A 27,379-nucleotide genomic window follows, 5' to 3' on the forward strand; every position below is an offset into this window, starting at 1 on the left:
GACCATAACAGCACTGCCACACATATTTTTTTAATTAATAACCTCTTTGGAAAGCAGACAAAGTAATAAAATGATTGGTCTATTTATTTCATCAGAACTAAAAAAATAAAAAATAAAAACTCAACGATCTTGAAAGTTCCTCCCTGAAAGTTCCTCTCTTGCACCTCTTGCACCTGTCGATGTGTGTAGCTAACACAAATTTGCAAATATTTTGTCGTCCTCATGGAATTAAACAGTATACCATGTTAATTTATCAGCGAGTGCTCTCTCTTTTCATGCAATTCATCACTCTTAACATGTAATGCTGAATCATGAAAGCTATGGAGCAAAAAATAATAATTACATAAACGACGAGTGAAATAAAATGTGTCATTCATTCAATAAAGATTTCATTCATTCATTCATTCATCTTCTATACCCGCTTATTCCTTTTCAGGGTCACGGGGGTCTGCTGGAGCCTATCCCAGCTGTCTTAGGGCGAAGGCAGGGTGACACCCTGGACAAGTCGCCAGTTCATCGCAGGGCCACATAGAGACAAACAACCATTCACACTCACATGCACACCTACGGACAATTTAGAACGTTCAATTGACCTCACATGCATGTTTTTGGAGTGTGGGAGGAAGCCGGAGAACCCGGAGAGAACCCACGCAGACACAGGGAGAACATGCAAACTCCACACAGAAAGGTCCCAGGTCCGGGCCCCGGAATCGAACCCACGACCTTCTTGCTGTGAGGCAGCAGCGCTTTTATTTCATTTAACAAAGCATATCATTATTTCATCATGCATTTAATTGTTTTGTGGTCCTGTGTTTTAGTGCTTCATAATTGTATTCTGTTGTCAAATTTGCCCATCAAAGTCAGATTAGTAATCCTGTACATCAGTTTAAGGAAAACCAATTCTAGGTAATGGATTACAGATCTGGTAGTGACCTCTTACAATGGAAAGAAATGTATACATAATAAGTACGTCTGTGTGCCCGATATTTTAGCTAACACTAAACTTTCTGCACAACTGTCTGCATTGTGTTTAAGTTTAAATTAGTTAAATATGTTTGCATACCCAATTTTAAGTAAAATTACACAAAAAAAAAATATTGTACATTTATTTTTGGAATGTTTTGCTTTTTACAGCTTTCCTTTTGGGGATAGAAAAAGGTTGCACAAATGGGTGGAAAATGTGAGAAGAAAAAACTGGACACCCAATGACAACTCCTGGCTGTGTGCTCTTCACTTTGAGGAGAAATCTTTCATTTTGCGTGGTGAGAGAAAGTGCCTAACTTCAACAGCTGTCCCAACCATTTTTAGTTTCTTCAAATCAGGTAAGAACATGTCTACCAAACAAAAGGTAAGTGAGTCACACACACAACCACACACACACGTGATTTTGATCAAATCTTTGACCACATATATTCTAAAAAATGTAAAGAGGTGTCAGAGATCTTGGAAGAAGACAGTTTTCTCGTGATTCAGGAACCATGTGACAGCCATACTACATGTCTGATGTAGATGTAGAGGTCACAAATGATGTACAGATCACCAATGATGAAGAGATCACATGAAGAGGTCAGAGCAACAATGAAGGGATTTTACATTGACTGTTCAGTTAACATGTTCAATGTTAAAATATTCACATGAAAAAAACTTGAAAATCATTACGGCAGACGTAAAAAAAAATTGTAAGAAAGTGTTGAAAGTTATCTTGAAATCATTTATGAGGATATTCATTATAATATTGATGAAGTGTTATTTCATGTTTTGTTGGCTGTTTCAAGGGTTTATTTAGTTTGTTGTGACACAATCTAAGGTTCAATTTGTAAAGAAATAAAAGTTCTTGTGAAAAAAGATAGTGGTCAAAGTGATATTAGTGTTATTTGTGTTTGTGTTTTTTGTAGTCTTGTCTGGATTTGTCCTGTTCGTTTCTGGTCTGTGTTTGTGTTCCCACTCTTGGCCTGCACCTTGTCGTGGTGAGTGGGCTTTTAACTAAGACAGGCCAATTATATATATTGTGTGAAGCCAGCAAAACAGTCATTATTATGAGAATTATAACTGAAGCACACTAAATAATACACCATCAGTCACATTTTGCTTTTCTGTTATTAATCTAATGTGTGTTATGTCAAGCCTCCACAGTGGCGTGCTGCAGTCAGGATGAGACGAACAAGGTGAATGGATGGACGGATTGATGAGCCCAGCGAGCCTCCACCATCCACAGACAAGCCAGTCCCATTTTCCACCCAGAAGGATGTCTCTTCCATCTATCTTTGCCTGCCAGGGAAATGCAACCAAACATAGTAATTACAGATGGTGTTGTCTCTGTTAAAGTGACACATGAAAAAAAAAAAAAGACTATATATATATATATATATATATATATATATATAACATATATACATATATATGTTTTGTGATTCATGTTCATGACAATAACAATCGAACAGATTTTCTTCATTCTTCCAATGAGTTTCGCAAAACAAACATGGAATTTTCCCTGGATCATACTAATACGTTTGTAGATTATATAAAGAAAATTATAAAATACATTTTTTGCGGTTTTATATTAAAGCAGATAGTCAAACGTAAATGTAGCGTGGTAATGTTGCGAAGACACATTTATTTTTGTTTTTCTTTGTTTCTTTAGAAGCTTTTATTTTGGTTTTCTGTGGAAGCACAACAGACAACACACATGTTAACGTCCGCTCCTACGTCGTAGGTCTCACGAGCCACTTGAGAGACTTCCTCTCGAGCGTTATCTACTTTTTACATTTCAAAACACAGATCCATACCCGACTTCGACTTGAACTTATTAATCATGTCGTTTCCCACATTCAATCTTACTCGTTTACATTTAAATATTCACATTTCTACTGAATAATCATCCCATAACGTTAAACGAACACTAACATAACCGAGCGTCAACCCCGCCTCCTGGTAACCTAGCAACGGGCTAGCCGTTGTTTCCTCTTCGCTAGGTAATCACTCGGAGACGATACATTCAAAACGTAAATTTAACTCACATACCCTCGATCTCAGACTTCAATTACGAAACAGCCACACATACATTTGCTCTTATTTTCAACCATTTCCCCTACTCACCTGTGGAAGCACAACAGATAACACACACGTTAACGTCCGCTACGACGGTTCGCTCCACATAGGTCTCACGAGCCACTTGAGAGACCTCTCTAGCGTTATTCCCCGGGGCGAACACGACCTCCACTGGTAGAAGTGGGTAACTGCACCCTGCTCACTGATCACTCTCACACACGCCACAAACCACAATAAAAGCAGGAACAGTGCTTTGCCACAATTATGCTACATAAACACGTCCTGGTCCCCTCTGGATCCTCTTTTCCGGTCCTCGCGATCACTCTCTTGGCTGCGGTGGGCATGGTTCTGCCCGCGGTGTCTTCCTTTGTCAGGGCATTCTCTGGCCCAGTGACCCATGCGGCCGCAGATGTGGCACGCCCCCTTTTCGCCTCTGTCTCCGCTAGTCGCCCTTCGTCGGTTGTCGTTGTTCCTGTAGGGCCGTCTCGCCGTGTCACTGAGGTGCTTCATCATGGTGAGGGAGGCACGCTTTATCTTCTTGTCCTCTGCATCGCTGGCCTCCTGCAGAAGCCTCTCAGCGTGCACTGCATGACGTCGGACCTCTGTCAGCCGGGCATCTTCAATCCCCACGCAGCAGCTTGTGTTAACTGTTTTGGCGATCTGGGGGAGCAGCCCTTGTCTGAAAGCAGTGATGAGGCTGGCCGTTTGGTTGACGGCAGTCCTGATGAACGTGGCGACGCTGCGGCGTCAGTGCTGGAGTGCGCAGGGTTGTACGGTGGTAGCGTTGGATGAGGGCAGGCGGGAGGAGGGAAGACAGGCATGTCCAGGAGAGGGTCCCTCGGGCCTGTAAGAGAAGGATACAGACGATTTGGTGCATTTGAATGCTCGTGTGTGAGCGGCTCCTTTTCTCCCTCCTCTGGGGAGTGTGTGTGAGTGTGTGCACCCTCTGCCGTTATCTCTGTCACCCCTGTGCTCCAGCGCCCAGCGCTGTTCACACCTTTCTTTACTTGTTTCCTGTCCCTGACCTCTGCTTCAGGTTTCCAGAATGAAAAACACCTTTCATGATCTTTGATGATTTGAATCTCCCACCTGTTTGGGTTGTTTTTTTTGTAACCTTTCCCTCGGCTATATTCAGTTTATCCCGGAGGTTTCTCAATTCCTCCATACTCAGTGATCCCCCCTCTGGGAAACCATACTTTTCAACCCAAACATCCAACATATCAAGACAATCTGGACCGTATTTTTTCCGCATGTCGTCCACAATTTGTCCCCCCTGGGGAACTGCAGCAGCCACTTTGCTCTGGTTCTTCCCCATCCCTGTCTAGACTTATTACTTGTAGCTGCACAGGCGTCCCTGTGCCCCCTTTTTTTACTCAGGCGCAAAAAGGTAGAGAAAAAATTCACCCCTTCGGTACGTAGTCACCAAAGGTTTTGCCCGCTCAGCCCTCACCAACCTTCTTGGATATCTGGTGAGCGGGACAGGCCCGCGATATGACCTTGACGGGCGCGATATTATGATTTAGCGTACGTTACGCTCAACGTCATTCCGTGCGGCAGGTAAAAAAAAAGGTGGTGTTGTCCCGGGTGTCCCAATTCCATCGCAAGCCGATCGGAGCCGATTATCACCCGGGTCGTTTGTCGGGTTGGTTGACCCGTTTTGTCGTGCAACAGCTGCAACTGCAAACTGCAGGCTTCAATTTACCGACGCCTTACACATGTGATGGCATGGAGACTGTGCATTGTAGCAACATCAGTCCCCTCAGAGAGAATCTTCTCCAAAACAGGGCAGATATTTACAGAGAGAAGAAACAGGATCAGCCGCACAAAGATGAGGCTCTTGGTTTTTCTCATTGTCAATCTTCACTAAAGGACAAAACTGTTATCTGAATGCTGATTTTTTTTTCTTTTTGTTTTACACATTTTAATTCATATTTTGTTGTGTGAGTTTCTGTAAGCGTATGTTGTTTGACTTTACATTTGTGTAGTAGTAAAAAAATAAACGTTTAAAATTGGTAATAGTTATTTAGATAGAGGCACCTAGACCCACCTGTGGGTCATAACACCCCCTCTCTTAAGAACTAAACCCTATTAACATACCTACAAACAAAACTAAACAAGAAAAACCTCACTTCCCCTGAAATAAGAATTCCGCAGCTAGTCCACATGTACACGTGATAACGCATCTGCCAACACATTATCAACCCCCCTTCCTGTGGCAAATCTGGAGATTGAAGTCTTGCAGGAGCAGAGACCACCGCATCTACGGCTGGTTTGATTGCGCATCCTATCCAGGACCACGAGGGCATTATGGTCTGTAAAAACCTGACCCCAAATTAACATCAAGATGGGCATTGTCAGAAGGAGAGCCAAAGCTTCTTTCTTAACTTCCCAGAATTGACTCTGTGTGCGTGCTGCTTACTTGTGGCATGTCCCTCTACTTCTATGTCATGGTGCAAAACTGACGTACGGCGGGGGTGGTCAGAAAACAATAGTGGGTGGCTCTCAATTAATTTAACAATATCATGACGGGCTGATGCAGGCAAATGGGACAAAAACAAGCTTAAGTTATTCATAATTTCAAAGTTTCCCAGGCGCGCCGAATGAACACCGATTTTTTTTTTTTTTTTTTCATGAGCCCTCCCTCCGCCAATGGGCACGGAGGGGGCGGAGGCTCAGGCGACACATTTGTCCTAGTGACGTAACGCCCGGTTCACACTGGACGCGGAAGCGCCACAAAGCGCCGCAAAGTGCCGAGCGCTTCCATTCAGCGCCCATGTTAAGCAATGTAGTAGTTCACACCAGACGCGAACAGGCGCGCGGCTCCCCTCGCGGATCGCGCCATGCATTTAACGTCAGTTCACTGGACGTGGAAGCGAAGCGCCGCCGAGCTTCCACGTCCGATCAATGTGGTGGTTGCGCGGCTCGCGGCATGCATTTGTTGTTTCGGCGTCTGCTCTATTTCGTGCGCGAGCCGCGAGCGGTCCTCGTCAATAGTACAGGAAGTCGCTCAATAAAAACGAGAAAATACGGTGAATTTTCAAAATAAAGTAATTTCAAAATAAAAACCCAATGACAAATTCGATCATATATCATATTTGTATGTTATATTTGTCAGTACATTGTATCAGAGTGCGAGAGAGATTAAACACACACACACACACACACACACACACACACACACACACACACAGAGGAAGACTTGATCAAAATACGTCTGTTTGATCCTAGAGATGCCGGTCAATGATCATTATGAAAGAGGTCTTGTCTTGAGATGGACACCTGAGTGCGTGTTTCTATTTATTTACACACACACGCACAAAAGTGAGCTATGGAGCGGGCTGGCTACGGGGCGAGGGGGGGCGATGACGAAAATGATTTATTTTATTTATTTTATTTTAAAGAAAAAAAAAAAGAAGTGAAAAAGTGGGAGTGAAAAAAAGAGTGCAGCTGAGCAGAAGCGCTTGTCGACAGTCGTGGAGCTGTTCGCGTCTGGTGTGAACCAGTTGGAGCCTCGCTCGCGAAATTCGTTGGCGCGGCGCTTCCGCTTCCATTGAAATGAATGGCACGAGCCGCGCGCCTGTTCGCGTCTGGTCTGAACCACTACATTCAGTGCGTTTACATGGCACTAGAGAAAATCGAATTATTGCCTTAGTCCGATTATGATCGGAGAACTCACGTGCGTGTAAACATGTTCCTCCGATTATGATTGGAGTTTGAGAACTCCGATTGGAATCGGAGAACTCCGATTGAGACACCCAGATAATGCGATTGGAATTCAAATTTCTCTGCCATGTATACGCCTTAATCGGACTATTAACTGGACAATGCGAGTGCGCATGCGCCACGCCTCGCTCTCGCGACTCATGACCGCATAACTACGTCGTCTAACAAAACAGACGGCGCGAAAAACAACCTGGCAAACGCGAATAAGAATGTTGACATTTGGAGAGAGGATGAGACCGGGGCGATGCTTTCTCTTCTAAAAGAGATGGACATATTAAAATAACGCGCAACGGAGACCTTTTTAAAAAGGGTAGCGCAGCAAATGCAGGGCTCCGGCTTTGCGCACCCCTGAACAAATACGTATTCCTTCGTATTTATATTTCTACCTTTTCGTTCACATTTTTTGTAAGTTAGAAGAATTTCAACTTTGTAAATAAAAGCACAGCAAAGACATATTTTCCTGATTTGTTTTTATTTAGGTAATTTCGCTGTTATTCTGCTGGAAACGGCGTGCAGCGGCACCAGCTTCCTCCACGGTCGGCACTTTAATGAGCGTGTGTATAACTGAAGACACCGTTCCTTTGCAAAACCTGTACACAAACTCTCCCACCAGTCTGCTCCGAACCCGAATCCAACAAGAACGAGAGGTTGGGGTCCGTAGCGACGGCACAAAGCGTAGCATCGAAGTGTTGTTGTAGCCCTCCAACAGCAAACAACGTTCTTGTCTGCCTTTTAAAATAACCAGGAGCACAAGAAATAGGGTACACCTTATCTGCAAAGCAAGTAACACGTACATTATGAACTATCGTTCCATATCATAATAGATTTAATATGTCAACCGAAAGCAGCTGACCGGCTGAAAAGACTCACTCCACCCCCTAGTGTTGGGAGGAGGATCCGTCAATAATTTGAATTTCTCAGCTGCATGTATACGGGGACCAAGGTGAGAACTCCGATTGGACGAGAAAACCGAATGATTGCTTAGTCCGATTAAGCTCTGCATGTAAACGCACTGATTGATTAACATGGGCGCTGAATGGAAGCGCTCGGCGATTCGCAGCGCTTCACTTTGCGGCGCGGCGCTTTGTGGCGCTTCCGCGTCCTGTGTGAACCGGGCGTAACTTTTCAACATTTTGACGTGGCAGACGCGGGACGATCGTTTTCTATCAGGAGTGTGCACTACATAATCTGTATCGTAAAGTTTGCGCTCCACGACATACGGATCAGAAAAACCAGCCTGCAAACCGGAACCGGGTAACGGCAACAATACCAACACACAACGCCTGTCTCAAAAACTCGAGCCACAGCTTTCTTGTCAAACTGCCGCTTCATTTTAGACTGGCTGGCGACAAGAGTTTGGTGAGCAGTTTCACAAGCACGATGCAAGCGTTCACGGAAAAAAAAAAAAAGACTTAATCTAACACATTATTCTCTACTCGTTTAACATCGGAAAGCCACTTACCCCTTAACAGAAGCGAGGGTCCTCTCACCGAACACTAAATCAGCTGGGCTGAACCTGAGGGACTCCCACACATACAATCGACGACTGAAGATACACTTTATGCTGCGGAACCATCACTGTGCTCATTACTAAAATATACGAATTGCAGTAAGTTGGTTTTGTTGCTCTTGGTTGTCCGTTAGTTTTTTGAGAGTTAGTAGTAGATAGATCCCTAGATAGTAAGTTTGATAGATGGATAGAAATAGATAAGTTAGTGAAAGTTACACACACGCACATATATATATATATATACATATATATATTAACCTCTTTCAATGAACTCCAAAACATACATGGTCAAAATCCATATTATTATTATGTTGTTGTTTTTTTTAAATGCTCATACAAAACAAAAAAAAAGTGTGACATCCACTTGTAGTGCATTATTTTTGCCAGCAAGCTTCTCTTGTTACGACTGACCACATTGACCCATATTTTCCATGTACTCACCTGAATCAGGTACCCTGCAAGGGCAACGACCTTCCCCGAGGTGATCGGTGGAGTGACGCGCAACCAGCACGTGACCTCTACGACGAGCTTCCACCCACGGAAGTGCCCTAGGAGGACACGGATTAAATAGTATGGCTTGTCCACCAGAAGGCTGTATTATGGTGTACATAATATAAAACTTCTGCCCAGTTCTGCTTGTATTGCAATGGTTGGTGTTCCTGAAGTTTCATTTTTCGTCCCTTTTTATTTTTTACATCCATGTTTGTGATGAAATAGTATTGTGAATCGCTAGCTCGCTATGCATGCTGGGAAAAAGCGTCACTCAAGGAAGTTTTGGCTTCGCTGACACGGTCCTGAAGGGAAGTGGGTTTTAGTGCACTGGAACGGGATGAATGTGTTCAATCAAGCAGTACAAACCTGATTAATTGTCTTAATACTTCACTTCGAATGGCCATATTGTTTAGGATTAGAATTAGATGACAACTTCTTCACAATATTTGCAACTATTCAATTTGACCAGCAGGTGTCAGTAGAAGACGAAATTTCATGTTGACGATTTCCTAATGGAAGTGCTCTCTTTACGTTGGGTTTTTCTCATAATTATTTGAAGTGTAGGCCTGAAGTTGATGAGGAATCACGGTGTGCTAACGCTACTCAAACAGCTTAGATGAAAAAAGGGAGTGTGATTTGGGTTTGTGGTACATTATGACAATCTTGGACTTGCAAGACTGAGGCGACGGTTCAATTTCCATCAACGTGTATTATATATGTGTTATTTAGCTCATCTATTCTACATTTTAAATAGATCACATTTGACATCTCACCCACTGAACACTTACTATTGAACATCTTTTTAAACTATGGGCTATTTAGTCTTGTTTTAGGATATAATATAATTCATTGCACAAACTGTCAGGCTAAGTATAGAGCTATAGTCTACTACAATCAGTCATGCCAAAAAAGAGACATTGTCTTTATTTTTCATTTTTATTTTATTGTGTCAGCATTGAACCGTACAAGCATGTAGTGTTGTCCAACAAGAATGCATGGCGAATCAAATCCCAAACAACCTATGAAACAATGAACACGTTTCTATTGCACTTCATTTTATTGAGCACTAGATGACCTCCTCGAGCACTGTGTCATTGAAGCCTCGAGTAATGAACCATTTTTTGAAACAAGTGTCGAAGCTTCAACAAAGCCTCCATCGGCCATCACTACCTACGGCTGCGTGCTCTAACACCATTTCAGAAGTGACTAACTGCAGACTTGGGAGCGGAGGAGGGATGACAGTCAGGCTGGCTCGACTGCTCCTCCTTCTCAGCCGTGGCGCGTCCAATCAGCAGCCGACATCCAGGACCGCACCTGCAAGGCGTCATCCTCTCTCTCTCTCTCTCTCTCTCTCTCTCTCTCTCTCTCTCTCTCTCTCTCTCTCTCACACACACACACAAAATAAATTGTGTTCAATCATGTTAAACTTGGTTGGGGCACAGCCATGGCTCTTTATATTTTTTATTTTATTTTATTTTGTATTTTATTTTGAAGTTAGCGCTTTGCATTCTGGGCGATCCTCAGTACAGAGGAAGCCCAAGAAGCAGGTGAGACGGTCTCCTCCCTGCTGAGACAGAAATTAATGCAATAAGTTGAGCTATGCTTCATCTAACTGTGTTTCAGTGTTTAAATGTGTGCTGGTGTCTTTCATTTAATTTTTTTTTATTTTATTTATTTTTTTAGCAAAGTTCGTTTTTTTTTTATTGCTATTAAAAACGATTAGCATGCTAGCATGTCCATTAGCAGCACACAGCTCTCATACGGAGCACGTTGTCTCTGCAGGAGGTGACCAAGTTTCACGGAGCAAGTTATGGTTGTGTCCCATTCTGTTTCAGGTATGTGTGTGTAACTGGAAGAATGTTACAGTGTATAAAAATGGAGCTTTAGGGAGCGAATTATTGAAATTGCGAATGTCATTTTTTTGTATTTTGTAGAAAAATGTATTTTATTTTTAATATTATTTGTATTGTAGAAACAACAACTATACGATCACTACTTCAGTACAGAGGAAGCCCATGAAGCAGGAGGTGACCAAGTTTCACGGAGCAAGTTATGGTTGTGTCCCATTCTGTTTCAGAGAATAAACTGCTGCTCCACACCTGACTTCTGCAAGTCTTCATTATACAGCAAGCAGGACAGAATAGGAGAGGTCACATTGGTGCCGTGACTCGAGACTCTTTTGTTGTGCTACCGATGCTGCAGAGCGACCCGGGGACTGTTCTGCTGCTGCTGTTCATCTGCGGTCACTGAAGTCGGTCAGATGTGTTGCTTTTGTGCAGTGTTAGACATCAGATAGAGGGTTTATGTACTTTTATTTGATTATTTATTTTTTATTTTTTATTTTTTTTCAGTTTCCAGTCTAGGCCTTTTGTGGTTTCATCCTTTTGTTTTGTGGTATTGTGTTTTGTTAACTTTTTGGAAAGATGAGTAATCCTCAGGGTAATGTTTTTGTAACTCCTTTTGGTGCTGGCAGAGGGAGGGGTTTTATGCATCCTTCAAGTTTACTGTTTGAGAGTCCTGTTCAGGGGGGTGGTGTAGTGTTGGGTAATCAGTGTACACCTGGGCGCCCTTTGCTCAGTACTGGTGTTATCCCTCCCCCCAACTCAGATGCAAACCCTCATGCCCTTGCTAGCCAGGGCACGCATTCCCCTGTCCCGGACTGGCACAGCATGTGTTCCCCTGCACCTACCCCTGATGTTATTGCTGCTAGTATTGTAGGTCAGATGGGTGATGCATTGATTCAACAGGTCAGCCAGCGGGTGGCACAGGACATTATCTCTCACCTCAGTGCATCTGTCACTACCCCTTTACTCAGTGCTGCCCCTTCACCTGCCCATGCTGATATGCTAGCCAGTTCCCCTTTACAGAGTGCTACCCCTCGACCTAGCCATGCAAATGTGTCTGCCACAAATGCTTTTGACGTGTCCCATTTGCAATATGTCCCTCATCGAAAGCTGAAGGAGCCCCCCTGCTTCAGAGGAGACAACTCAGACTCTGTTTCCGTCCAGGAGTGGGAGGAGCTCATGAGGAGTTTCATTAAGAGGGGGAATCTGCAACCTGAGGAACAAGCGGAAGAGATCCTTGTTCATCTTGGTGGCAAAGCAAAGGATGTTGTCAGGTTTGGGACCAGGAACAGTGGTATTAACATCACCTGTAACCCCGATGCCATTTATGGTCTCTTGCGGAAGCACTTTGATTCTGTTCCGTGTTCACCACTCCCATTAGCAGACTTTTACACCACTCTTCCTGGGAAGGGTGAGGATGCCTTTGACTACTGGCTTAGACTGAACCGCGCTGTTGACTTGGCCATTGAACGTCTGAAGGAGCAAGGAAAGTCACTGAATGACTCAGTGATCCCAACAGCTGCACATCTGGATCATCAACAGGGAGAAATGACTCTGAATATGACATTTACACCATGGAAGAAATCAAATATTGATTCTTTATTCAGGCTGGAGAACTGCGGGTTGACAAAGCTCAGCTGTGATTGGCTGCTCTCAGCTCTGAAGTCCAACCCCTCCCACCTCAGAGAGCTGAACCTGAGTTGGAACCACCTTAAGGATTCATCAGTGAAGGAGCTGAGTCGTTTTCTGCAGAGTCCAGACTGTAAACTGGAGACTCTGAGGTCAGTTCACCCTCTTCACTCTACAACTTTTATCACTCTTGTTGTTGTCGTCATGATTTTCACTTCACTGCTGTTGGAGATTCAATTTGCAGTCACTGGTTTGTGTGTGAAATGAGTGGAACTGGGTTTGAAGCAGGGGTGTCCATTAGGTCAATCGTGTGGAGTCCTCGTCACTTCCAGCAGGTAGAATGGTTCAGGCAGGAACTCGGTGATCTTGGTCATAATGTACGATGTGCTGGATTTTGTTTTTTGTATGTGCTGGATTTTACAGTCAAAGGTAAATGAGACGAATCGGCTTCTGCACCGCTCAGATCAAATAAAGGAGACATAAAGCAGATTTCATTTTAAATCTGAAACTATAATAATTGTTAAAATCAAGGTATACTTCAGATACCTGCATTCTGTATGAGAGCAGACAGGGACAGCAAAAAGAGTTTGGCTGTTGTTTTCTTTAAATACACGCCAAACTACCGTGCTTGTCACGTGAGCCTGCAATCCTGGCGTAAACTGACGGAGACGCCTCACTCGCAAAATACGCTTCAAAGTCACGCACAGCAGAAGCACCGGAGATCCTGGGAGATGCTGCTAGCAAAACATCTGCGTTCCACACACACACACACACACACACACACACACACACACACACACACACACCGATTGTATAGTAGGTAGATCTTTTTGACTTGGTCATTTTAAAAGTAGCTTGCATGTTGAAAAAGTGTGAGCACCCCTGGTTTAAAGGTACAGAGTGTAAAATCCTGCCATCTGGTGGTCAGATTTCAGCGCTCATTCACTCACCCTCTCTCCTTTGTTGAGTGTCAGATTCTAAAGTCGACTTTTGACTTTGATTCTCAGAGTGATGACACCCTGGAAAAACTCTCCATCATTATAAACTCTCCTTCATTTCTTCTTTATTCAGGTTGTGGAGGTGCAGTTTGTCAAAGCTCAGCTGTGATTGGCTGCTCTCAGCTCTGAAGTCCAACCCCTCCCACCTCAGACACTTGGACCTGAGTTGGAACCACCTTCAGGATTCAGCAGTGAAGGAGCTGAGTGGTTTTCTGCAGAGTCCAGACTGTAAACTGGAGGCTCTGAGGTCAGTTCACCCTCTTCACTCTACAACTGCTGCAGTTATTGTTGTCATGACTTTGAATTGAGTTTGTTGGAGTTCACTTTGATTCCATTAGAAATGTGTAAAACTGGTTTTAAATTACACACACACACACACACACACATATGCGCACATACGCACTCACGCACGCACACACACACACACACACACACACACACACACACACACGCGCGCGTGCGCGCGCACACCCAATTGTGAATGACACTCTCCATCATTTATTCCGTATTCAGGTTGGAGAGGTGCAGGTTGTCAAAGATCAGCTGTGATTGGCTGCTCTCAGCTCTGAAGTCCAACCCCTCTCACCTCAGAGAGCTGGACCTGGCTGAGAACTATCTTCAGGATTCATCAGTTAAGGAGCTGAGTGGTTTTCTGCAGAGTCCAGACTGTAAACTGGAGTCTCTGAGGTCAGTTCACCCTCTTCACTCTACAACTTCTATCACTCTTGTTGTTGTCGTCATGATTTTCACTTTACTGCTGTTGGAAATTCAATTTGCAGACACTGGTTTGTGACAGTAATGAATGAAACTGTGCTTGAAGGTACAGTGGGTAAAATCCTCCCATCTAGTGGTCAGATTGCAGATTGCAGATTCTGAAGTCGACATTTCACTTTGATTTTCAGAGTGATGACACCCAGGAAAAACTCTCTATCATTATAAACTCCATCATTTATTCTCTGTTCAGGTTGTGGGGCTGCAATTTGTCAGAGCTCAGCTGTGATTGGCTGCTCTCAGCTCTGAAGTCCAACCCCTCCCACCTCAGAGAGCTGGACCTGAATATGAACCCCCTGAAGGAGTCATCAGTGAAGGAGCCACTGATGGATCTTGTCTACAGCAGTGACCATCAACTGGAGAGTGTGAGGTTAGTACTGGTTTGGAACCATTGGATGATGGTTCCAGCATCAAAGCCAGTTGATCCCACAGCAGAGGTCCAGTGTTCCCAGTCACAGTGTGAGAGGAGGATGGTGTCGTCCAGCTGCTCCTCATTCATCCAACATCTGCTGCCAAACTGCTTCTTCTCTCAGTTCACCACCTAATTATTGATCAGTTCATCTTCATCAGGCCTCAGTATCAGTCCAACACTCCATGGTCACATGACCTTCTGATGTTCCACACTTGACATGTGACTGAGAGTCTGCTTCTTCTCACCAGTCACTCCATCATCTCCATCAACAGTCAACGTCTCTGTGATGATGCGTTCAAGGACCGTGAGTCCTGACTCCTGCTGTCTCTTCTTATCTTTGCAGGTGGTGGTGAGGATGAGGAGAGTGAAGAGGAGAGCTCCATCTAGTGGTGGCTGACAGAACTACAACCAGTGGAGCCAAACAGCAAGCTGCACGCACCAACACTGTGTGGGCGTGTCACGACCTTTGACCCCAGTGCAGCCTGGTGGCTGGCGGACTGCTTCTCCCTACACGCTGCTGTGGTTACTGGGAGAGATGTCCCAGAAGCCACTGGTGGAGCTGAATCCTCAGTGGAAGAAGCAGGACTTGGAGCAGCTGCTCAGTGAAGGCAGCAGCAACACAACCACTGCTTCTGCTCTCATCATCCACGGCTGGAACATCTCAGCATGAAGGTTCCACACATCAACAACACACTGCTCTGCTCTCACTTCAGAGTTCTATAACATCTTCATTTTGGAGGTGAAAAATACTTTTCAAGAGACTTTATTTCTGCTTCATGATCTTAAATGAGGAAATCATGTGGAAAAGATAAAGTGATTCACAACACCTGTGATGGGAACTCAAATCATAATTGAATCATAAGTAAGACAAAAGAAGTTTCCCTCAAAATAATTCATGGTTTTGATGCTTGCCAGATGTTTGTGTGGAGATTTCAGAAGGACGTCAATGAATCAGAAGGAAACCAGATCATTTATTTTATGTGATTATGTTATATCATCCTAACTTTGTTACGAGCTCAAACATTATATTTCAATGATTCAATATTCTGACAATAAAAGCCATCACAACCTGTGTGACCTTGACCTCAACTGACGTTTCATTTCTGCTGCTTTAACACTTTGATTATATATCTCCTGAAGTCCTGCCATGGGGATTCTCCATATCTGAATAACTTGTGTACTCAAACCTTCTGTAGGCCATACCCACTTCTCCACTAGGTCTCAACATAAACCACATGAATCAATGAAAATAAATCTCACTTTTACAAACAAATCCAATTCAGTTCAAATATAATTTAAATAAAATAAATGATACATTATAATTAATCACCAACAGATAAATCAATGCTGGATATGAGGTGGTTTGCCCTCTCTGGGTCGGTGGGGAGGCCCTGCCTCAGGGGGAGGAGTTTCAGCATCTCGGGGTCTTGTTTGGGACGCCTCCCTGGCGAGGTGTTCCAGGCATGTCCCACCAGGAGGAGACCCTGCTGGAGGGACCAGGTCTCTGGGCTGGACTGGGAAGCCTTGGGGTCCCACTGGAGGAGCTGGAGGAGGTGACTGGGTCCAGGGAAGTCTGGGGGTCTCTGCTGAGGCTGCTGCCCCCGAGACCTGACTCCGGATACGGCAGTAGAAGATGGATGGATGGATGGATGGATGCCAGGTGATAGAACATTTCATAAAAACAGACTCTGCATTATAACTTCTATTCCACTCTAAATAACTCACTCCAATATAACTGCACTCGTCCTTCTCTCACATTACATTGGATCACAATGACCAAACAACACAACAAAGACAATGATCCAACTGTACTGCCACGTCCAGACTCAGTGTAGGTCTGTAGGCCTCTTGGACCTTCATGTGAACCACTGCGTGTTGACTGGAGGTGAAACATGACTGACTGCTGTCCTCCTCCCTGGACAATGCAATCTCACTTTCAATCTCACAGCCACTAAAAAACCTGATTGTGATTGAGAGGTCCTCAGCAGCCAATCACTGTTGGGAGTCCAGCCTTCAAACACTCCTCCTGAATCCACAGTCACATCTGTGAGCATCTGGAACTTTGGCCCTGATCCTCCACACCACACAACTTGGGATGACAGCTCCACCTACCTGGATCCTTTCAGCAGCCAGTCCATGTTCTGACCCGTTTCCACTGTGGCCTGTTGTGTCATCTGGACCGGAGTCTGGATCATCAGTCTCCAGGTTCATGGAATGAGTCAGAGTGCTGCCGTCCTGTGATTTAATGATAGAGAATCACTCTATTTATACTAATGTGCAGAACCACTAGAGTGTCATTTCTTCACTGCTGTCAGCAACAAGCATTTGGTGTCACACTGGTGTACAACACTTATGGGCTAATTAATAAGAAATGGCATATTTATGAATCACCCGCAATGCCCAGATTGTTGCTGCTTATCTGCTGATATGAGCCGTCAACTGTTGCAATATAGAACCACGGGCAGGAAATTACAATTAGTGTAGAGTGTATTATAATTTAAAACTTTACTAACGGTAGTTCTTTAAAGAATTTAGCAGGGATGGAACAGCCTAACGTGACGACGTCACTTGTAAAACGGTAGGAGCTCAACCTGCTGTCACGGTGAAAACTCCGTGTTACGTCCCGTCGAGGGGGACCGAGACGCAACGTGTGGGACACCTTCCCCCACTCCCAAGCCTCATTAATTTCTCACGGCAGTTGGCGATTTTCAACAAAAACATTTATGAATCAGTAAATGAAAGAAACAAAACAATTTAACCGGTGGGCAGCAAAGGCTTCAGGGTGGGCCCAGGCCAAAATAATAAACCAAACTCCAACTAGCTCGCCTTAAGAACTAACTAAAGAAAGAAAGAGAAGCCAAATACAGAAAGGCTAACCTCCCTACATACTTAATAAACAGGAGAAAAGAGGGGACAAAGAAAATGGCAGCCCACCCCTACAGCTGCGTGCTCTAACACCATTTCAGAAGTGACTAACTGCAGACTTGGGAGCGGAGGAGGGATGACCGTCAGGCTGGCTCGACTGCTCCTCCTTCTCAGCCATGGCGCGTCCAATCAGCAGCCAACATCCAGGACCGCACCTGCAAGGCATCATCCACTCTCACACACACACACACAGAAACATAGAGGCACCTAGACCCACCCGTGGGTCATAACACCCCCTCCCTTAAGAACCAAACCCTATTAACAGACCGACAAACAAAACTAAACAAGAAAACCCTCAGTTCCCCCGAAATAAGAATTTCGCAGCTAGTCCACATGTACACGTGATAATGCATCTGCCAACACAATATCAAGATCCCTAGATAGTAAGTTTGATAGATGGATAGAAATAGATAAGTTAGTTAAAGTTACACACACTATACATATATATATATATATATATATATATATATATATATATATATATATATATATATATATATATATACATATATATATATATTATATTTTTCTTTTATTATTAACCTCTTTCAATGAACTCCAAACTCACATCCACTTGTAGCGCATTATTTCCAGCAGCAAGCTTCTGTTACGACTGTTCACTTGCGAACTCAACCGCAACGATTGGTGGAGTGATGAGCACCCAGCACGTGACCTCTACGATGAGCTTCCTCCCACGGAAGTGCCATAGGAGGACACGGATTAAATAGTATGGCTTGTCCACCAGAAGGCTGTATTATGGTGTACATAATATAAAACTTCGGCCCAGTTCTGCTTGTATTGCATTGTATTGGTTGGTGTTCCTGAAGTTTCATTTTTCGTCCCTTTTTATTTTTTACATCCATGTTTGTGATGAAATAGTATTGTGAATCGCTAGCTCGCATTCCATGCTGGGAAACAGCGTCACTCAAGGAAGTTTTGGCTTCGCTGACACGGTCCTGAAGGGAAGTGGGTTTTAGTGCACTGGAACGGGATGAATGTGTTCAATCAAGCACTACAAACCTGATTAATTGTCTTCATACTTCACTGCGAATGGCCATATTGTTTAGGATTAGAATTAGATGACAACTTCTTCACAATATTTGCAACTATTCAATTTGACCAGCAGGTGTCAGTAGAAGACGAAATTTCATGTTGACTATTTCCTAATGGAAGTGCTCTCTTTACGTTGGATTTTTCTCATAATTATTTGAAGTGTAGGCCTGTATCTGCACACAATTTAGAATTCGTCCCAGCGCCCTGAGCTGTAAATTTGGACGGTGTAAAATGAAAATGGCCAGCTGCAGCAGAAAAGTGGACCCATATATATATATATATATATATATCTGCAATTCATATTTTAACGGTTTATATAGACCCCTCAGGCTCCATTCAAAATGGGGGTTATTGTAGGAGAGTTGCAGTCAACTGAGATTTGGAGAGAGTTTGGATTACTAGATTTTGGATAGTGTTTATAGTTTGGAGTGTTTGAGACTAGATAGCGTTTAGTTTGGAGATAGTTTTGAGAGCTTAGGGAGAGAGTGAGGAGAGGAGAGGTGATAGGATGGAGCCCCCTGTCCTGTACATCAATGTCCATGTTACACAAGCATCTATGCCAGGGGTGCCCATTACGTCCATCGCGATCTAATGGTCAATTGCGAAGGGAGTTTGGGTCTATCGCATGGAGAGAGAGAGGGAGAGAGGGAGTGAGTGAGAGAGAGAGAGAGAGAGAGAGAGAGAGAGAGAGAGAGAGAGAGAGAGAGAGAGAGAGAGATCCGCGTCAATTACAGCAGGTAGAATGTTCAGGCAGGATTAGAAAACACGGTGGATCTGGTTGATTTTGGTCATAATGTACGATGTGCTGGATTTTGTTCTTATATGTGCTGTGCTTTACATTCATTCATTCATTCATTTTCCATACCCACTTAGTCCCGAACTCAGGGTCACGGGGGTCTGCTGGAGCCTCTCCCAGCTGTCTTAGGGCGAAGGCAGGGGACACCCTGGACAAGGGTGTCCAGGGTAAATGTGACGTATCGGCTTCGGCACTATTCAGATCAAATAAAGACCAGACAGGGACAGGAAAAAGAGTTTCGCTGTTGTTTTACACGCAAAACTACCGGGGTTGTCGCGTGAGCTTGCAATCCTGGCGTAAACTGATGGAGACGCCTCGCTCGGAAAATGCGCTTCAACGTGCACACGCACTGCAGACGCGCTGAAGATCCTGGGAGATGCTGCTGCCAAAACGTCTGCATCACACACACACACACACACACACACACACACACACACACACACACACACACCAATTATCCCTAACCTATGCGCTGGAAAACACAAAAATATACAGCAAAACATCTTAACGTAAACACACTTTTATTGATAAAATCAAACATAGGCAGATATAACCTAAACAATTTTAAACCATGAGTTTTCTGTACAATGATGAGCATAAATGCACATGGGAACATGTTGACCCATTTAATCCTCTTTCTTTCTTTATCATTGGACTACAAATATATTTCTGAATGAATATGTTTTCCTGTTTTATAGGAAGTGGATCTTTTTGACTTGCTCATTTTAAAAGTAGCTTGCATGTTGAAAAAGTGTGAACACCCCTGATCTATGCCCTTTACCAAGTCCCACAATCACTTTCACTGTCATCTGCCTGATTACACCCATGCCATTTCAGAAAAAAATTGCACAAACAGAATACATTAAAAAAAATGTATCATACACATAGTTATCAAGTCAAGTTATTTATTTATTGTCATTGTTGAACAAAGTTAACAACAAAATTTGTTTGGAGCATCCCCATAACCACTGGCATCAGTACCCATAAAAATAATCATAAATAAGTGAGAAAAAAAAACAAAACAAAAAAAAAAAATATATATATATATATATATAATTTCTGTACAGAAATTATTTGGTCATTCATTTTTTGCAATTCATAGTCATTCCCAACAGACATAACGGACACAAAAATTCAATGCATCACACGTGGTTCAGACACAGCTTGCCTGTGATTGTACATTTGGCCAGTAGGTGGTTTCGTGTGCACATGAAGCTTCGAGAAATGCATTTTACTCAGTCAGATAAGATTACTAAATGCTGGATGATACACTGTTTTGTGCGTTATTTGGGTAAATAAAATAGTTCTATTATTCATACCTCCGCCTACCATTTATTATTACCTAAGGCATAGGGCATTTAAAAAAACAAAACAACCCTTCCACAGTCTGTGCCCCGAGCTTGCCCCCCCAAGAAAAAAATTCTAGGACCGCCCCTGTTTCCAACACTGTGGATGCTCGGTTGTTTATTGCAGCAGACAGATAAACAATTAAACAGCTAAAGCCATCTATTCCACCGTGAATGACAAATCTCCAGCTTTTGGTAAAAAAGGGAGAGAAGATGGAAAGAGAAATCTAAAATATATAAGGCATCAGATAGCTAATTGAAAAATATATGTATATATATATATGTATATATACATATGGGTCCACTTTTCTGCTGCAGCTGGCCATTTTCCTTTTACACTGTCCGTCAAGAGAGCACTTCCATTCGGAAATCGTCAACATGAAATTTCGTCTTCTACTGACACCTGCTGGTCAAATTGAATAGTTGCAAATATTGTGAACAAGTTGTCATCTAATTCTAATCCTAAACAATATGGCCATTCGAAGTGAAGTATTAAGACAATTAATCAGGTTTGTACTGCTTGATTAAACACATTCATCCCGTTCCAGTGCACTAAAACCCACTTCCCTTCAGGACCGTGTCAGCGAAGCCAAAACTTCCTTGAGTGACGCTTTTTCCCAGCATGCAATGCGAGCTAGCGATTCACAATACTATTTCATCACAAACATGGATGTAAAAAATAAAAAGGGACGAAAAATGAAACTTCAGGAACACCAACCAATACAATGCAATACAAGCAGAACTGGGCCAAAGTTTTATATTACGTACACCATAATACAGCCTTCTGGTGGACAAGCCATACTATTTAATCCGTGTCCTCCTATGGTACTTCAGTGGGAGGAAGTTCATCGTAGAGGTCATGTGCCGTGTGCTCATCACTCCACCAATCACGGTTGAGTGAGTTAGTGAACTGAAAAGTCGTAACAGGAGAAGCTTGCTGCCGGAAATAATGCGCTACAAGTGGATGTGACCCTGACTGAACCCAATTCAGACGACTCTCCCTCCACTTTTTTTGTTTTGTATGAGCATTTAAAAAAAACAACAACATAATAATAATATGGATTTTGACCATGTATGTTTTGGAGTTCATTGAAAGAGGTCAATAAAAAAAAGGGGTGGGCTGCCATTTTCTTTGTCCCCTCTTTTCTCCTGTTTATTAAGTATGTAGGGAGGTTAGCCTTTCTGTATTTGGCTTCTCTTTCTTTCTTTAGTTAGTTCTTAAGGCAAGCTAGTTGGAGTTTGATTTATTATTTTGGCCTGGGCCCACCCTGAAGCCTTTGCTGCCCACCGGTTAAGTTGTTTTGTTTCTTTCATTTACTGATTCATAAATGTTTTTGTTGAAAACCGCCAACTGCCGTGAGAAATTAATGAGGCTTGGGAGTGGGGGAAGGTGTCCCACATGTTGCGTCTCGGTCCCCCTAGACGGGACGTAACACGGAGTTTTCACCGTGACAGCAGGTTGAGCTCCTACCGTTTTACAAGTGACGTCATCACGTTAGCCTGTTCCATCCCTGCTAAATTCTTTAAAGAACTACCGTTAGTAAACTTTTAAATTATAATACACTCTACACTAATTGAAATTTCCTGCCCGTGGTTCTATATTGCAACAGTTGACGGCTCATATCAGCAGATAAGCAGCAACAATCTGGGCATTGCGGGTGATTCATAAATATGTCATTTCTTATTAATTAGCCCATAAGTGTTGTACACCAGTGTGACACCAAATGCTTGTTGCTGACAGCAGTGAAGAAATGACACTCTAGTGGTTCTGCACATTAGTATAAATAGAGTGATTCTCTATCATTACATCACAGGACGGCGGCACTCTGACAGATTCCATGAACCTGGACACTGATGATCCAGACTCCGGTCCAGATGACACAACAGGCCACAGTGGAAACGGGTCAGAGCATGGACTGGCTGCTGAAAGGATCCAGGTAGGTGGCGCTGTCATCCCAAGTTGTGTGGTGTGGAGGATCGGGGCCAAAGTTCCAGATGCTCACAGATGTGACTGTGGATTCAGGAGGAGTGTTTGAAGGCTGGACTCCCAACAGTGATTGGCTGCTGAGGACCTCTCAATCACAATCAGGTTTTTTAGTGGCTGTGAGATTGAAAGTGAGATTGCATTGTCCAGGTAGGAGGACAGCAGTCAGCCATGTTTCACCTCCAGTCAACACGCAGTGGTTCACATGAAGGTCCAAGAGGCCTACAGACCTATACTGAGTCTGGACGTGGCAGTACAGTTGGATCATTGTCTTTGTTGTGTTGTTTGGTCATTGTGATCCAATGTAATGTGAGAGAAGGACGAGTGCAGTTATATTGGAGTGAGTTATTTAGAGTGGAATAGAAGTTATAATGCATAGTCTGTTTTTATGAAATGTTCTATCACCTGGCATCCATCCATCCATCCATCCATCCATCCATCTTCTACTGCCGTATCTGGAGTCAGGTCTCGGGGGCAGCAGCCTCAGCAGAGACCCCCAGACTTCCCTGGACCCAGTCACCTCCTCCAGTGGGACCCCAAGGCTTCCCAGTCCAGCCCAGAGACCTGGTCCCTCCAGCAGGGTCTCCTCCTGGTGGGACATGCCTGGAACACCTCCTCAGGGAGGCGTCCCAAACAAGACCCCAAGATGCTGAAACTCCTCCCCCTGAGGCAGGGCCTCCCCACCGACCCAGAGAGGGCAAACCACCTCATATCCAGCATTGATTTATCTGTTGGTGATTAATTATAATGTATCATTTATTTTATTTAAATTATATTTGAACTGAATTGGATTTGTTTGTAAAAGTGAGATTTATTTTCATTGATTCATGTGGTTTATGTTGAGACCTAGTGGAGAAGTGGGTATGGCCTAAAGAAGGTTTGAGTACACAAGTTATTCAGATATGGAGAATCCCCATGGCAGGACTTCAGGAGATATATAATCAAAGTGTTAAAGCAGCAGAAATGAAACGTCAGTTGAGGTCAAGGTTACACAGGTCAGAGGTTGTGATGGCTTTTATTGTCAGAATATTGAATCATTGAAATATAATGTTTGAGTTAGGATGATATAATATAATCACATAAAATAAATGATCTGGTTTCCTTCTGATTCATTGACGTCCTTCTGAAATCTCCACACAAACATCTGGCAAGCATCAAAACCATGAATTATTTTGAGGGAAACTTCTTTTGTCTTACTTATAATTCAATAATGATTTGAGTTCCCATCACAGGTGTTGTGAATCACTTTATCTTTTCCACATGATTTCCTTATTTAAGATCATGAAGCAGAAATAAAGTCTCTTGAAAAGTATTTTTCACCTCCAAAATGAAGATGTTATAGAACTCTGAAGTGAGAGCAGAACAGTGTGTTGTTGATGTGTGGAACCTTCATGCTGAGATGTTCCAGCCGTGGATGATGAGAGCAGAAGCAGTGGTTGTGTTGCTGCTGCCTTCACTGAGCAGCTGCTCCAAGTCCTGCTTCTTCCACTGAGGATTCAGCTCCACCAGTGGCTTCTGGGACGTCTCTCCCAGTAACCACAGCAGCTTGTAGGGAGAAGCAGTCAGCCAGCCACCAGGCTGCACTGGGGTCAAAGGTCGTGACACGCCCACACAGTGTTGGTGCGTGCAGCTTGCTGTTTGGCTCCACTGGTTGTAGTTCTTTCAGCCACCACTAGATGGAGCTCTCCTCTTTACTCTCCTCATCCTCACCACCACCTGCAAAGATAAGAAGAGACAGCAGGAGTCAGGACTCACGGTCCATGAACGCATCATCACAGAGACGTTGACTGTTGATGGAGATGATGGAGTGACTGGTGAGAAGAAGCAGACTCTCAGTCACATGTCAAGTGTGGAACATCAGAAGGTCATGTGACCATGGAGTGTTGGACTGATACTGAGGCCTGATGAAGATGAACTGATCAATAATTGGGTGGTGAACTGAGAGAAGAAGCAGTTTGGCAGCAGATGTTGGATGAATGAGGAGCAGCTGGACGTCACCATCCTCCTCTCACACTGTGACTGGGAACACTGGACCTCTGCTGTGGGATCAACTGGCTTTGGTGCTGGAACCATCATCCACTGGTTCCAAACCAGTACTAACCTCACACTCTCCAGTTGATGGTCACTGCTGTAGACAAGATCCATCAGTGGCTTCACTGATGACTCCTTCAGGGGGTTCATATTCAGGTCCAGCTCTCTGAGGTGGGAGGGGTTGGACTTCAGAGCTGAGAGCAGCCAATCACAGCTGAGCTCTGACAAATTGCAGACCCACAACCTGAACAGAGAATAAATGATGGAGTTTATAATGATAGAGAGTTTTTCCTGGGTGTCATCACTCTGAAAATCAAAGTGAAATGTCCACTTCAGCATCTGCAATCTGCAATCTGACCACTAGATGGGAGGATTTTACCCACTGTACCTTCAAGCCCAGTTTCATTCATTACTATCACAAACCAGTGTCTGCAAATTGAATTTCCAACAGCAGTAAAGTGAAAATCATGACGACAACAACAAGAGTTATAGAAGTTTTAGAGTGAAGAGGGTGAACTGACCTCAGAGACTCCAGTTTACAGTCTGGACTCTGCAGAAAACCACTCAGCTCCTTAACTGATGAATCCTGAAGATAGTTCTCAGCCAGGTCCAGCTCTCTGAGGTGGGAGGGGTTGGACTTCAGAGCTGAGAGCAGCCAACCACAGCTGATCTTTGACAACCTGCACCTCTCCAACCTGAATAAAGAAGAAATGAAGGAGAGTTTATAATGATGGAGAGTTTTTCCAGGGTGTCATCACTCTGAGAATCAAAGTCAAAAGTCGACTTTAGAATCTGACACTCAACAAAGGAGAGAGGGTGAGTGAATGAGCGCTGAAATCTGACCACCAGATGGCAGGATTTTACACTCTGTACCTTTAAACCAGGGGTGCTCACACTTTTTCAACATGCAAGCTACTTTTAAAATGACCAAGTCAAAAAGATCTACCTACTATACAATCGGTGTGTGTGTGTGTGTGTGTGAGTGAGTGTGTGTGTGTGTGTGTGTGTGTGTGTGTAACGCACATCTTTTGCTAGCCGCATCTCCCAGGATCTCCGGTGCTTCTGCTGTGCGTGACTTTGAAGCGTATTTTGCGAGCGAGGCGTCAAAACAAAATTCAGCACATCGGACATTATGACCAAGGGCCAATTCCAATTCCTCCCTTAACTCCTCAATCTCAACCCTCGCCCTTAACCCTCAATCTTTGGCCCTCAATCTTGGCCCTCAAAAATAAGTGTAAGGGCTTAGAAATGGGACACCCCTTAAGTGCAGTTACGTCTTCAGACTGTGGGGGGCTGCCGTACGCAAAAGCTAAGTCCAGTCTGTCAAGAAGACGACAACGACGAAGAAGAAGGAGAAGAAGAAAAAGACGATGAAAAAGAAGAAGTCCTCCGTCGCTACACAACGAGGTACACAAGTAACGTGAAGCCGGGACCGCTGGTCCGGCTGACAAACATCGTAAAGTAAAAAAAATAAAAATGTTACGCAACAACGATGTCAATAATCCATAAAAAACTCTTAAACTAAGACAATAAAATGGTTTTGTAATATTTATATCTCAATTAACTAAGAAAATACTTCCATTTGTAGCTCGCTTTTTTGTCGCCATCTTTTTCGAAGATGTCTTGGCGAAAATACGCAATGCCTTCTGGGTAGCCCTCACTGCCAAGGGTGGTCCCGGAGAATCTCAATATTGAGGGCGATACAGCCCTTAATCTCCTCCCTCAACTGGACGTTCTTAGAATGGGGACAGCATTTGCACCTAGCAGAGAGCGCGCATTTTTGAGATTGAGGGTTAAGGGAGGAATTGGAATTCACCCCAAGATCAACCACAACCACCGTGTTTTCTAATCATTGACGTCCTGCCTGAACCATTCTACCTGCTGTAAGTGACGAGGACTCCACTCTTAAAGCTCTCTCTCTCTCTCTCTCTCTCTCTCTCTCTCTCTCTCTCTCTCTCTCTCTCTCCCTCTCTCTCCCTCTCTCTCTCTCTCCGACCTAATGGGCACCCCTGTTTCAAATCCAGTTTCACTCATTTCAAACACAAACCAGTGACTGCAAACTGAATTTCTAACAGCAGTGAAGTGAAAATCATGACAACAATAACAAGAGTGATAGAAGTTTTAGAGTGAAGAGGGTGAACTGACCTCAGAGTCTCCAGTTTACAGTCTGGACTCTGCAGAAAACCACTCAGCACCTTCACTCCTGAATCCTGCAGCTGGTTGTCACTCAGGTCCAGGTGTCTGAGGTGGGAGGGGTTGGACTTCAGAGCTGAGAGCAGCCAATCACAGCTGAGCTCTGACAACCTGCAGCCCTCCAACCTGAATAGAGAAGAAATGATGGAGAGTTTAGAATCAAAGTCAAATGTCGACTTTAGAATCTGACACTCAACAAAGGAGAGAGGGTGAGTGAATGAGCGCTGCAATCTGAAATCTGACCACCAGATGGCAGGATTTTACACTCTGTACCTTTAAACCAGGGGTGCTCACACTTTTTCAACATGCAAGCTACTTTTAAAATGACCAAGTCAAAAAGATCTACTTTTGCTAGCAGCATCTCCCAGGATGTCCAGTGCTTCTGCTGTGCGTGACTTTGAAGCGTATTTTGCGAGTGAGGCGTCTCCGTCAGTTTACGCCAGGATTGCAGGCTCACGCGACAAGCACGGTAGTTTGGCGTGTAGTTAAAGAAAACAACAGCCAAACTCTTTTTGCTGTCCCTGTCTGCTCTCATACAGAATGCAGGTATCTGAAGTATACATTGATGATTAACAATTATTATAGTTTCAGATTTAAAATGAAATCTGCTTTATGTCTCCTTTA

General features: G+C 43.8%; 1 long non-coding RNA gene across 1 annotated transcript in view; it reads right to left on the bottom strand.

Moving 5' to 3' along the window:
- LOC142889861 (uncharacterized) overlaps nt 1-26,879 on the bottom strand; it is a 115,372-nt gene extending 88,493 nt beyond the window's left edge. The window contains exon 1 of the long non-coding RNA XR_012927012.1: nt 26,708-26,879. This is a non-coding gene — a long non-coding RNA (uncharacterized LOC142889861). The remainder of the gene's footprint in view (nt 1-26,707) is intronic.
- Nucleotides 26,880-27,379: the final 500 nt, after the last annotated feature.

Source organism: Nelusetta ayraudi, unplaced genomic scaffold, assembly GCF_046127955.1.
Source record: "Nelusetta ayraudi isolate G7.1 ecotype Tasmania unplaced genomic scaffold, CSIRO-AGI_Nayr_v1 ptg000024l, whole genome shotgun sequence".
In the NCBI taxonomy this organism is placed as follows: domain Eukaryota; kingdom Metazoa; phylum Chordata; class Actinopteri; order Tetraodontiformes; family Monacanthidae; genus Nelusetta; species Nelusetta ayraudi.